The following is a 13,810-nucleotide window of genomic DNA, read 5'->3' as shown; positions in this document are numbered from 1 at the left end:
TTATTAAGGACCTCCAGCAACTTTTCTCTAGCATGCCCTTTTCTCACTGTCATCATCAGGTAGGAGGTATACAAGCCTGAAGACACACACTCAGTGATTCAGGAACAGCTTCTTCACCTCTGCCATCTGATTCCTAAATGGACAATAAAACCCTTGACCTCTACCTCATTTTTAAAATATATAGTATTTCTGGGGGGTTTTTTGCACGATTTTTAATCTATTTAATATATGTATACTATATAAAGTATACTGAATAAGATTTACTTATTTATTATTATTATTATCCTTATTATTAATATTATTTTTTTCTTCTATTTTACGTATTGTATTGAACTGCAGCTGCTAAGTTAACAAATTTCATGTCACATGCCGGTGATAATAAACCTGATTCTGATTCTTACTGCAGAACACTTTAGGGTCCATAAGCAGAATCAAAAAGAAGGGGAGTCCATCTCAGCGTAGGCAGCTGAATGGAAAAGAGTGTCTGAGCATTGTCAGTTTGGTAATGGGCTTACTGATGCACTGACAGATCATTTAGTTTGTGGAATCTTACAAGATAGCATTCAAAAATGGTTCCTAACTGAAGCACAACTCACATTTTAAAGAGCAATTGAAATCGCTGTTTCAATGGAAACTGCAGACAGAGATGCAAATGGATTGCAGTCAGGAATGGAAATGAGTATGAATGAAATTTCAAAGTCTAAACAGAAACCGGCCTGGCTGAAACAATTGTGTTACCCTTGTGGTAGGAGCTCACAGACACCAGACCAATGCAGGTTTAATGGTGAAATTTGCATAAAATGTCACAAAGTAGAACACATACAAAGAGCATGTTGGGCAGACAAAAATAAATGGACTGCACAGGGAAGAGAAAAAGTGAAGAAGTCAAAGTACAGTTTCAAAGAGAGCTCAAATTTACATCCTGTTAATGAAAAATTTGGTAATGATGAGAGTGCTACACAACCGTGTTGCCTTGAGATTTTGAAAATGAACAATAGATGAGCAATATGGCTTACACCAGAATCAGAGTCACATTTAAAATCAGCAGGATTTGTCAATAAACTTGTTAACTTTGCAGCAGCAGTACAGTGCAATGCATAATAAATAAACAAAAAACTTAATTACATAGGTGAGTGTATGCCTTTATGCTTCTGTACCTCCTTCCTGATGGTAACAATGAGAAAAGGGCATGATCTGGGTGATGGAGGTCCTTGAGGATAGAAGCCACTTGTCTGAGGCACCACTCCTTGAAGATGTTGGATACTACGGAGACTAGTACCCATGATGGAGCTGACTAATTAGCTTCCTCTCCCATACCAGATGGTGATGCAACCAGTCAGAATGCTCTCCATTGAACATCTGTAGAGATTTTCGATTGCTTTAGGTGACAGACCAAATCTCCTCAAACTCCTGATGAAGTATAGCCACTGCCTTGCCTTCTTTATATCTGCATCGATATATTGGGACCAGGTTAGGTCCTCAGAGATATTGGCACCCAGGAACTTGAAAGAAGCAAATGGCAAATTAATTAAAATGGAATTGGACACTGGTTTGGCTGTTTCAATTATTTCTCAAATTGAATTTGAACAGCATATGAAAGATACTGAACTAAAGCCTGCACATATCTAAGTAAGTACTTATACTGGAGAAAAGGTAACTCCTGTGAAATGACAATGAAATACAACAAGCAACAAGCCACATTGAGCTTTTATGTGGTAAAAATAGAAGCGCCAGTATTGTGGGGGCTTTATTAGCTGAGACAACTACAACTTGATTGGAGATCCATCCCCCAATTGCATGCCACATCTCCTGCAATGAATTCACTGAAAGAGAATTAAGGAGGGTATTAGGTGATGCCACAAACTGTCTCGAGGCTGTACGCTATGAACTCTTCCCCAACAGAGGGCAAACACGTGCTGGTGCCAACCTCTGTGCCTCTGGTTGGAAAGCATATTGAACCAAGTAAGGACCATGCTGCTCAGAGGAATTGTCAAAAGTGTCAAAAGCTGTGATCGGAGAACAGTTTTTGTAGGCAACATATCTGAGAAAGCTTCTGATATGTCCATCAGGTTGTTACATGCAAAATATTGCTATGTTTTAAGCTAGATGAGAATTCAAGGAACTTCAGGGAAGTTGCAAGCATTCGACTTGTGTGAGTACAAGGAATCAGAATCTACACTCTATGTGCGTTAAGGTTATTGCATGAACTTGGTGAAGCCCCAGAACCTGAGATTGTTTTTCACAGCCACAGGTCTCACCTGTCAAGCAGTGTGATCTCCCTTGTTAGGAAAGACATTATCGCACAAGAGTAAGAAATCCTCCACAGTGATTATTTCATTAGATCTGAATGGAAATTTACTATGCTGTGAATATCTGTATATAATAGTTGCATTATATAGAATACTCTCTATATAGTTGAGATGCATTTTCTGTGGAGCTGGACTTTATAGCAAAGCAGGGAGGAGCATTGTGTATTTAATATTTCAATAATTTTTGAGTAATCTTATATATATTAGATGATTAAGCATTGTTGTTCATTTAAATAATTCATTACAAGTTATATGCATAAATACGTGAATTGCATCGGTCAGCACGCTACCACGTGACCTGCACATGCATTGCTTGAAGTGAACTCAGAGCTGGACTCGCATTTTGGACACCTGTGTCTTCACTTGAATCAGTTTAAAATTTTGAAGTTACAAGACATAACATTAATAACTTGTTCATAAAGCTTCTAAGCACCTACTCTAGACTCTTTAAATATACAGTATCTTTGTCGTTACAGTGTTGAGTCATGGCTCCATAATATATAACTAGCCAAAATATTAAGTGACAAAGATAGATCCCTGTCCTGAACTGTGCATGAAGTAGCAGGGATATGTCTTTAACAATGCTTTAATACAGGAAACAGCCTTTAAAAGGTTCCTTGATCTTATCCTGAAGTTTTCAATGACCATCATTTCACGTGTCTTCCCCTAAGTAGTTCAATGGTACACAATCAGCAAGTGCCAGTGACCCCAGAGCATCAGTTAAATTTAAGTTGCAAATAGGTTCTATTTCCTGAAGATGTATTCTCATTATAATTAATCCATAAGGATGCTGTCCATGATTCCATAACTCCAGAATAAACCCGAACAGTCATTGACAGCTCAACAATGAGAAAATGTTCTTCACCATCTACTTCATCTCAGAATCGGGTTTAATATCACTGTCATATGTCATAAAATTTGTTATTTTATAGCAGCAGCAGCAGCACAGTGCAATAAATTAAAAAAACTATATATTACAATAAGAAATATATAAAAAATTAATTAAGTTGTGCAAAAAAGAACAAAAGTGGTGCAAAATGCTGGATGAATTCAGCAGATCAGGCAGCATCGATGCAAAGGAATAATCAGTTGTAATTTCAGGTCAAAACCCTTCTTCAGGACTGGAAAGGAAGGGAGAGGAAGAACGAATAAGAAGATGGAGGGGGAGGTGTACAAGCTAGAGTGTGATTGATGGGTGGGGGAAGGGGGGTGATGAAGTGAGAAGCTGGGAGGTGACAGATGAATAGGTAAAAGGTTGAAGATGAAGGAATATGATAGGCGAGGAGAGTAGACCATGGGAAGAACAGAAGGAGGAGGGGCACCAGAAGAACGTAACTGGCAAGTGAGGAGAGGAAAAGAGGTAGAAGGAAAGCTAGAGTGCAGAATAGAAGAAAAGGGAAGGGAAAGGGGAAGGGGAAGGAGGAAGGGGGTAAGTGGAAAATGACTGGAAGTTAGAGAAATTGATGCTCATTCAATCAGGTTGGAATATAATGGAACTTGATGTGGATGTGGAAGAATAATGGAGTTTGTGTTCATGAGTTGGTCTGTTGCTCATTCAGAAATCTGATGGCGGAGAAGTGGGTGGGAACAAACTGTTCCTTAAACATTGAGTGTTTGCCTTCAGGCTACTGTGCCTCCTCTCTGATGGTAGTAATAAGAAGCGAACATGGTCTGAGTGATGGGGGTCCTCAATGATGGAAGCCAGTTTTTTGAGGCATTGCCTATCCCGGTTCTCCACTGAGCTGAACCATTCTGCCCCAGGCAACATCCTGGAGAACCCCCTCAGCACCTTTCTCAGTGCAATCACATTCTGTCACACCCAGAACTCCCAAACCATTCTGTGTTTAAATCTTTCATTGTATGGAGACCGCATCATGAATTACAAATGTAGCATTTTACACTGAAGAAAGTACAAATAAATTGTTGTCCTTCAATGAATGAATGAATGTTTGAGCACTATGTTGGGCAAAGGGGAGTGTAGAAAAAAAAGTCAAATTTTGTAGCACCTGCTGGAAGTCTACTGGAAGATCACGGTGCACTATCCTCTCCTATCAGACTCCTACCTCTCCATCCCTTTCCCTTCCTTCCCCAAATGCTTTCACATATCATCTTCTAGCTAACCTCTTTCCCCTCCCCCCACCTTTTTACTTTGTCATCCTCCCCCGTCCTTTCCTGTCCTGATGAATGGTTTCGACCAGAAACATTGTCTGTTTATTGTCTGTAGACGCTGTCTGACCTGCTGAGTTCTTTCAGCATTTTGTGTGTGCTACTGTAAGAGAATGTATGACGGAGAATGATTGAAGAGAAAAACACGTTTTGCAGGGAATAGTTCTTTTGAGTGCTAAAAGAGGAGGAAAGCAGAAGACATATTTTGTGGTGGAATTGATGGAAATATACTGAATTTGAAAACCTGTGCAGTAGAAGGTGAAGACACAAATTAAGCCCTTTCCTGTACCTGGGAGGAAAGAAAGCAAAACTGGGAATAAATTGGACAAACATGGTTCTGATAATTGTATTGTAGGGGATTTCTCAGAAACATTTGAGCAACATGCACAAAATGCTGGAGGAATGCATAGCATCTGTGGAGAAGAATAAACAGTCAATGTTTTGGACAAAGACCTATCATCAGAACTGATAATTCCCTTCTATAGATGCTGCCTAACTAGTTGAGTTCCTCTAGCATTTTGTTTGTGTTGTTCAAGATTTCTAGTAGTTGCAGAAACTCTTGCATCTATTAGAATCATTTACGTGAGAGAAAACAGTCTTAGAACATATGTAAAGAAGAATGGAATTATTATTTTTCTTTGGGAAGAAAGTTTGGATGAAGTGTAATCAACCTATGGTTTATAGTATGGATGATTTGTAGTTAAGGTAGAATACTCCTGCTTTCTAGACCAAAGCTTATTTTGGGCAATGGTAAGATTTTCCCTGGTCTTTATAAAGTTAGTTTTAACTGAGGAAGCTTGCTGGAAGACTGCTCCTGCTCCTACAGACTCCACAATATATGTTGGATGGATCTGCAGTACAATCCGTTAGTGTGCAATGCTAGTCAGTACCCCAGATAAGGCACAGCAGCTGAGCATCTTTGACTGCCAGGAACAGGCCAGTTTCTCTGTCAACCATTAATCGTATTTTAAACTTGTTACAATTCTATTAATGCCAATTTAGCAATTCTATTGATCTCCTCTGAAGCTATTTTAACATTCTTTTATCATTTCATAATGATATCAGGTATGGCCAAGGGGTTAGCTTCTGCTAATGAACAGAAAGTTGAATGTGTTCACTGCATCATAAAAGTTCACTTGATCTTTGGCCTCAAGCCTCATCAACATCATGCTGTAGATACCTCCTGAGTTTTCTTGGGCAGTTCTATAGCCAAGACGATATTCATTCTGAGCCACTGTCAATGATACAGATGTGTCAGTCAGCAGGGTGAGACATCTGATAGAAAGTGAAAATCAGGAGGAAGCTGGGGGAATTGTTCAAGGAGAACAGAGTGATGGCAACCAGTGAAGTAAGATTTTTGTCGGTTGGGAAAAGCATCCCATACTTCTCCATTTTATAATGAAATCACCTTTCATGCTAACCTCCAGTGGGACTGTAAAGACTAAGGCTGTTTGTAAACCTAGATATCTAAAATTTAAGCATCTGAAATTAATTCAGAATAAACAAGTTTGGTAAAGGAGGCATTATAACATTCTAATCTGTGCCCACTAAGTTTAATAACACTGGACAATAATTTTATTTGAAAGTGTTGCTTCATCAGATTTTTTTTTGTTTGTGATGGACAACTTGAGGCTGAACACAAATATAATTTCGGACTAATTCTGTTGTGTAGGAATTTGGAGAAACAAGAAATGAACTTTTATTGAATATAATGCATTTAATTGCATAACGGTGCTGATGCTTTGCAATAGTTCAACAAAACTAAAAATGTTTCTGTTGATGATTTTCATTTGTACTCAGTGTCTGAAGCTTCTCACTTAAGTGTCCTGCAATAATCAGCCTGCATTGATGGATGCCAGTTGCCCTGAAACCGTTTCTCCATGACCAGAATGTCCTAGTGAAGCCTTTCATCGTGCTTGTCACTGGCAGAGCCAAGATTTTCAGGGAAAAAGTCTAAATGGGAATGCAGAAAATGAATCTTTAGTGACATGTTGCACTTCATGGTTTTGTACGCTTGAAACATATTGTCAACCGGCTGCATATTGTTTAGCGCTCTGAATTGTCAAGAAAATTTTCAACAACATCCTTGAATGTCTTCCATGAGATTTTCTCTGGTCCCACGAGAAGTTCTTTATGTCCTTGATGTCCTGTTTGATTTGTGGACCAATAAAAATACTTTCTTTATGCTTAACATCATTTATTCTGAGTTGAATTATGAATTGAAATAACAAATATAGGTCATTTTATAAAATGGTGCATGATAAGGAAATTTCATGGTGATTTTCATGATCAACAGCCGAAAATCCATAAGACACACCCAAAAATCAAGAAGCACAATCTTTGTTGTCCAGTGTAACGGGCACTGCCTGTACCAATTCAGTAGAGAGAGTAATTCTAACAAAGAATGTTCACCAAACACAAACCACCATTTAGAATGTTTTGGCACTAGTTGTGCACCTATCAAACTGGCACAGCATCATTGCATTTCCAAACAATATACTTATATCATCCATGGAAAGAAGAAATCTGTCCTGTTTTATTAAGATTAAAACATACACTGACCACATTAATAAAGATTACAGCAACTTATTTTAAAGAACATTTAGTTTTTGTATAATTACGCTTCTTGCTTCTGCTATGTAATCAAGTTGATTTTTTTAAATTATTCTGACTACATAATCTAACCTCCAAACCTTTCAAATATAGGGTGGGAAAGGTAAGTCAATAACTTGCAGCCTTCAGTGACTGAGTAACCTTGTCTGATGTAGTTTCTTCAAAACAACCATTTTCATCCAACAGCATGTAATTTGGCAATATTTTCACTCTTACTCATTTTCTCCTGACATTTTAAAGCTATTACTCCAACTACTTTGGCTTAATTTAGTAAGGAATCATTCTCTTGTGGGCTTGGTTCTGTGCGCAAAGTTCTGTGTACACAGAGACTGAAGGGCCTTTTATAAGAACTGCCACTGCATGAGCATCATGTGACATGGTTCAGTTCAAGTGCAAGCAGCTGCTGTTTACTTGAACTCCAAGGTTCAGAGCATGAATAAAAATGCATTTAAGACTTTCAGAACAAACGTCAATAGCCAAGATAGAAATTATGTTAACTCTTTTTTCCAAATCAGATATTTTAATCTGATGATGTATGCTGTACTTTAATCTGTGTGTCAATGCTCTATTTTAATCTATCATTGAACATGGCCATGTATCTATTAGTAGCTTAAAAATACTTCTGCTCCCAGCTAGATGTGTTAGAACACTGCTGTGTGGCATGCTAATTGTATTTCGAGTACATGCCAGAGGATCATCATCTACCTTTGTGACACTTGCACAACAACTTGGAGAAGTTTGGACTCAAGTAGCACCATTTCTTCAGCTTCAGTGCAGGTCAATAAATTGACCAATTACAACATCTTGTACCCATTGATACCAAACAGCTGTCATCTTAGGCCCAGTCTTAATGCGACACATGCACCAGACACATACTGTTCTTGCAAAGTTTACAAAGTGCCGCACTGAGCAAAATGGCAGCTGTGCATCCTGGAAGGAAAGGGAGCATGCTCCCAAATTTTCAAAAAAGTGGCCTGGCAAGACTAGTGTATAAGATCACCAGAAGGAGTGAAGTCCTGTGTGTTGGGAGCCACAGAGGTCTTACTTGTGCAACACCCTGGGAAAGGTTTCACTGCTAATGTAATGGTTGTTCTGTAGCAGCAGTGTTTGGGTTGTGACTAGAGATAACGGGGACTCTGGAATGTGGCCATTCAATGAAGCCAGTGTATTTTCTGATTGTGTGCCTTAGAGCGAGTTGTTCTAGGTTTGTTGTTCAGTGGAAGATGGAGAAAGAAGATGCCAGAAAGGAAAAGTCATAGACTGCAGAATGGAGTGGACTTGGAATGGGGCTGGGAGTCAATGATGCCCAGGGGAAATCGATGGAGAGCGAATGGACGGGAAACCATGAGCTCCAACATGCACAGTAGATTGTTTCATTAAAATGGGCCCTTTTCTTAACCCTTTAGTCTAATTAAGAATGATAATTTAAAATTGTTTAATTGCATATAGTGTACTGTATGTTATTTCGTGGTATTGATTGGTAACAGGGTAACATGTCACACAGCATCCACACAAACAAGAGGTTTTGCACCTCAAATTTCACACGCTTGGTGGAGCCAGAGACTTTCTTCCCTAGACTAATGCTGCTGACCAGACCTGAGGGTTACACTTGTAATAGTCAGGCACGCCAGGCAGGAGATCACTCGGAAGATCACTGATGGAAATGTGATACCGAAAACAAGGGACGAAAACCACAGGAAGTACCATTGCCATGCACAATATGTGAGGCTGAGAGCTTAGCACTTGACACACCTTAGTACCATGTATAGTACAATCTTTTGTTCCATTTCAATCACACCACACTCCCATATACAAAGGTGGCCTCCCACCACTACCCATCCACCCCCTAGCCACATATACAAGCAATCAATTACGACAAGTGTGTAACACATAAATATCTCTTTCATACATAGTGTCTCTCATTATCTGAAATAGGCCACCACAGGTGCTGCAAAATGAAGCAGGTCCTTGTCAGTGACAAATAACAATGAGCCTGAGAGACTGGGTCCTCAGATGGAGATGCATTGGCATTTACAAATTTCCGTCCCTTATACAGAAGAAATTTCTTCTCATCTCAGTCTTGAGTAATTGATCACTCATCTCAAGACTTTCATCCTGGGCTCCAGGCAACTCTACCATGAGATACAACATTCTGCATCCATCATGTATGGTTCCAGAACATTTTGAATGTTCAACTCATCCTAGAAAGTATATGCCCAGTCTTCTTAATCTCTCCTCACAACCTAGTGATTAATCCATTAAGTACTTATTGAACTTCTACTGTCACATCTATATTTTTTCCTTGTTTAAGGAGACTAGACCTACACCGAACATTCTAGGGGTGATCTCACTCCTTCCCCACATTAAGTAATATATTTTACTACATTATAGCCTGGCTAATACTGTCGGCTAAATTTTGGTAGGATGTCTGTAAAGTGTGATTTGGGAAAGAACAATAGTCAAGAGATACAGGAGGAGGAGTAGGAGGAGATGACAGCTCAGGTCAAGGGTGAAGATATTTGGAACTACAAGCATCTGGACAGAACAGCAACTCAGGTATCAGTACTACAAGGGGACAACATCAATCAAGCCAAGTTTATTGTCATTTAACTACATGCATGTATATAACCATATAATTTATATAGAAACAAGACAATGTAAAGCACAGTAGCACACATAACACATGATAACTTATGAAGATAAGGATAAAATCTATAGACATGAATAACAAACTGAAGTGCATTCATACTAAATACTGTAAGGTACAGAACAGTTTAACCAGTATCACTTTGAATACGGTGCTGCTGGGAGTTCAGAAGCCTAATGGCCTGGGGGAAGAAACTGTTCCTTATCCTGACTGTTGTTGTTTTTATGCATTGTAGTCTCCTGTTCAATGATAGAAAGTCAAAGGGATACTGGATGGATGCCTGAGATTCTTAATAATACAAAGGGTCCCACGTAGGCAGCACTCCTGATGAATGTCTCTGGTGGAATATAGGGAGACCCCTATGGTCCTCTCAGCTGTTTTCACAGTCCATTGTAGAGACTTCTAGTCTGATGCTCGACAGCTCCCATACCAGATGGAGATGCAACGTCACAGGATGTTCTCAATGGTGCTCCTGTAAAACGCAGTTAAGATGTGGAGTGTGGGGGAGACTTGCTTGGGTGAATCTTCTTAGGAAGTGGAGGTGCTGCTGTACCTTCTCATTCAGGGAGATGATATTCAGGGACCAGGGGAGATCATCCATGATGTAAATCAGAGTGTTATGTTTTATGAAGAGAGAAAACCCAATGGTAATGATCTTTAGATAATCAGGCAGGAAGAAATATCGATCTATTGTGTTGATACTTGAAATGTAAGTTCAAACAAGAGTACTGGAGTTGATGGACTAATCTACTGTCACAAGAGGGAAGTATCTGGAACAAGTCATGAAGAGCAGACGCTGTGGTGGTTGGAACAATATCTGGTCTGTTAGAACATTTGGATGCAATAACTACAGTACAGTGAACTTTTCTCATGAGTTTCTGACGAGCCAGGAGAGCATTACTGCTACTCCAGAAGTGGTATGTCATCAGCAATAGTCTGGAAACACAACAGGCACTTTCAGAAGACAAAATCCAAGCTCATTAGAGCTTTAAGTTCCTTTTAAAAGTTCCTGGACAAAGCTTTGCTGGGTGTACTGCCAGCTGTTTCCTTTTCCTCTGAATTAGATAGACTTTGCCTTCTAACTTCGGACTTTTGTTTAACACAGCTGCATCTGTAATAGACAGTTGGGTAATTTCTGTTGATTGCTTGTTTGTTTTGAATCAGTCTATGATCATGCCACCGTAGTTTTTTCTCAGTCCCATCTTACTTCTAAGTGAGAGTTCAACAATTTTTCTGTTCTGTTACATTGCTTTGATTCTTTGTGTTTGCCCTCTTGAGACACAATAATTTAGTGTGGTCTTGTGTATTTCAACTATAGGTGACTTGTTTGTTTTACCACAGGGTCCTGAGATTAATAATTTGCTTCAGAAAAAATATTTGCGCCAATACAAACTAGATATAAGCTGCAGAAGATTGTAAACTCATGGGCACTAACCTCCCCAGCATTCAGGACATCTTCAAAGAGCGATGCCACAAAGAAGGCATCCATTGTTAAGGAACCCCATCACTCAGAACACGCCCACTTCTCATTGCTACCATCAGGAAGGTTGTCCAGGAGCCTGAAGGTTCAATGATTCATGAACCGCATCTTCCCCTCTGCCATTAGATTTCTGAATGGACATTGAACCTATGAACACTTCCTCACTACTTCTTTTTTGCACTATTTATTTAATTTAACACACACACACACACACACACACACACACACACAAAATATATATACACACACACTTCTTACTGTAATTCGCAGTTTTATTATTATGCATTGCAATGTACTGCTGCCACATAACAAAAACTTTCACGAAATATGCTGGTGATATTAAACCTGATTCAGATTCTGTCATCATTGGTCACTCTTGTATCAATACTTTGTTATTAACAGGCCTTGAGGCTTTTATTACTGCAGAATTAATTATATTTGATATGGCATACATTGTGTACAAATGGTACTCTGAATCTGACTCTACCTGTGTCTTTATATCTCATGCACACCTGATGCCCTGTTCATTGCGTACTGTTCGCAGAAGTGGTTTACCTGTACATATTGCACACATCTTTCTGCCATATATATGGCACTATATTTACATAGCCATCTACAATACTTGCAAAATTTTCCCTTAAAAACTTTGTCACTATAATAGACGCTGATTGCAATGAACCAAAGATTCTACCTCTCCACTTCTGGAGTATAGTGCCAGATTCAATAAAAAGTGAGTGGAGCTGATGTGCTGTCTTGCAGAGCATGAGATCATTTGGGTTATTAGGCATTTGGCAAGAACTAATAAAAAGAAGTTAGCAGGGTTTAAGCAGGGTTAGAAGGTTTAAGCAGGGCAGCAATTGTAGGAGTGGCCATTGCTGGAGTGGGACAGAGTTAGAGTGAGAAAATGAGGCTTTTGCTCAAGCAGGTTTGAAAAGGAGAGGCAGAGGCTATGCTGAGGGTTTTGTCAAGTTTCTCTTTCTTTCTTTATAAGTACCTAGCTAGAGTACTAAGAATGGATCCCAGATCAGTCATGTGCTCATCAGCCAGAGGTCACGGTACAGATTGGTACCAGCAACATAGGTAGGAATAGGAAGGAGCTCATGAAAAAAGACTACAGGGAGTTAGGAAAGAAGCTGAGAAGCAGGACCACAAGGGTAGTAATCTCGGGATTACTGCCTGTGCCATGTGACAGTGAATATAGGAATAGAATGAGGTGGAGAATAAATGTGTGGCTGAGGGATTGGAGCAGGGGAAAGGGATTCAGATTTCTGGATCATTGGGGCCTCTTTTGGGGCGGGCATGACCCGTACAATAAGGGTGGATTTCAATTGAATCTGAGGGGGGAAAATATCCTGGCAGGGAGATTTGCTAATGTCATTGGAGAGAATGTAAACTAGAATTGCTGAGGGGCGGGAACTGAACTGAGGAGACGGAGGAAGGGGGAGCTGGCTCACAAATAGAGAAAGCTATAGAGAGGGAGGATAGGCATATGATACAGAAGGGATGTGCTCAGACTGATGGTTTGAGATGTGTCTATTTTAATACAAGAAGTATCATGAACAAAGCGGATGAGCTTAGAGCATGGATCAGTACTTGGAGCTATGATGTTGTGGCCATTACAGAGGCTTGGATGGCTCATTGGCAGGAATGGCTACTTACAGTGCCAGGCTTTACATGTTTCAGAAAGGACAGGGAGGGAGGCAAAAGAGGTGGGGGCATGGCACTGTTGATCAGAGGTAGTGTCACAGCTTCAGAAAAGGAGGAAGTCATGGAGGGATTGTCTACGGAGTCTCTGTGGGTGGAAGTTAGAAACAGCAAGGCATCAATAACTCTACTGGGTGTTTTCTATAGACCACCCAATAGTAACAGGGTCATCGAGGAGCAGATAGGGAGACAGATTCTGGAACAGTGCAATAATAGCTGGGTTGTCATAATGGAAGATTTTAATTTCCCCAATATTGATTGGCAGCTCCCTAGAATGAGGGGTTTAGAAGAGGTGGAGTTTGTGATGCACCATCAATAACTCTCTGAGATGGGAGGCGAGATATCGGCTTTTATTGACTGGAAGAAAGAACAAGCAGCAATTGACCACCATACTACATCCTGGAGACTGAGGGCAGGGCTCAGGCCTCAATCGTCTTTATACCGGGGTCTGTGGCAGGAGCCACGGTCAGTGGGAGGAGCCACAGGAGCAGTCAGCGGGGGGCATGTCCAGACAGGTATATGTAGTTCACCACAGTTTGTTAGGTGTGTTCAGAAAGGTTTCATGACACAATATCTAGATAAACCTACAAGAGGAGAGGCTGTACTTGATCTGGCATTGAGAAATGAACCTGGTCAAGTGTCAGGTCTTCCAGTGAGAGAGCATTTTGGAGATAGTGATCACAATTCTATCTCCTTTACCATAGCATTGGAGAGAGGTGGGAACAGACATGCTAGGAAAATGGTTAATTGGAGTAAGGGGAAATATGAAGCTATCAGGCAGGAACTTGGAAGTATAATTTGGCAGCAGATGTTCTCAGGGAAATAAATGTATGGCAGAAATGTGGCAAATGTTCAGGGGATGTTTGTGTGGCATTCTGCATTGGTACATTC

This window comes from Hemitrygon akajei, chromosome 8, assembly GCF_048418815.1.
Source record: "Hemitrygon akajei chromosome 8, sHemAka1.3, whole genome shotgun sequence".
NCBI lineage: Eukaryota > Metazoa > Chordata > Chondrichthyes > Myliobatiformes > Dasyatidae > Hemitrygon > Hemitrygon akajei.
The sequence above is the reverse complement of the archived record's forward strand: the minus strand, read 5'-3'. Positions refer to the sequence as shown.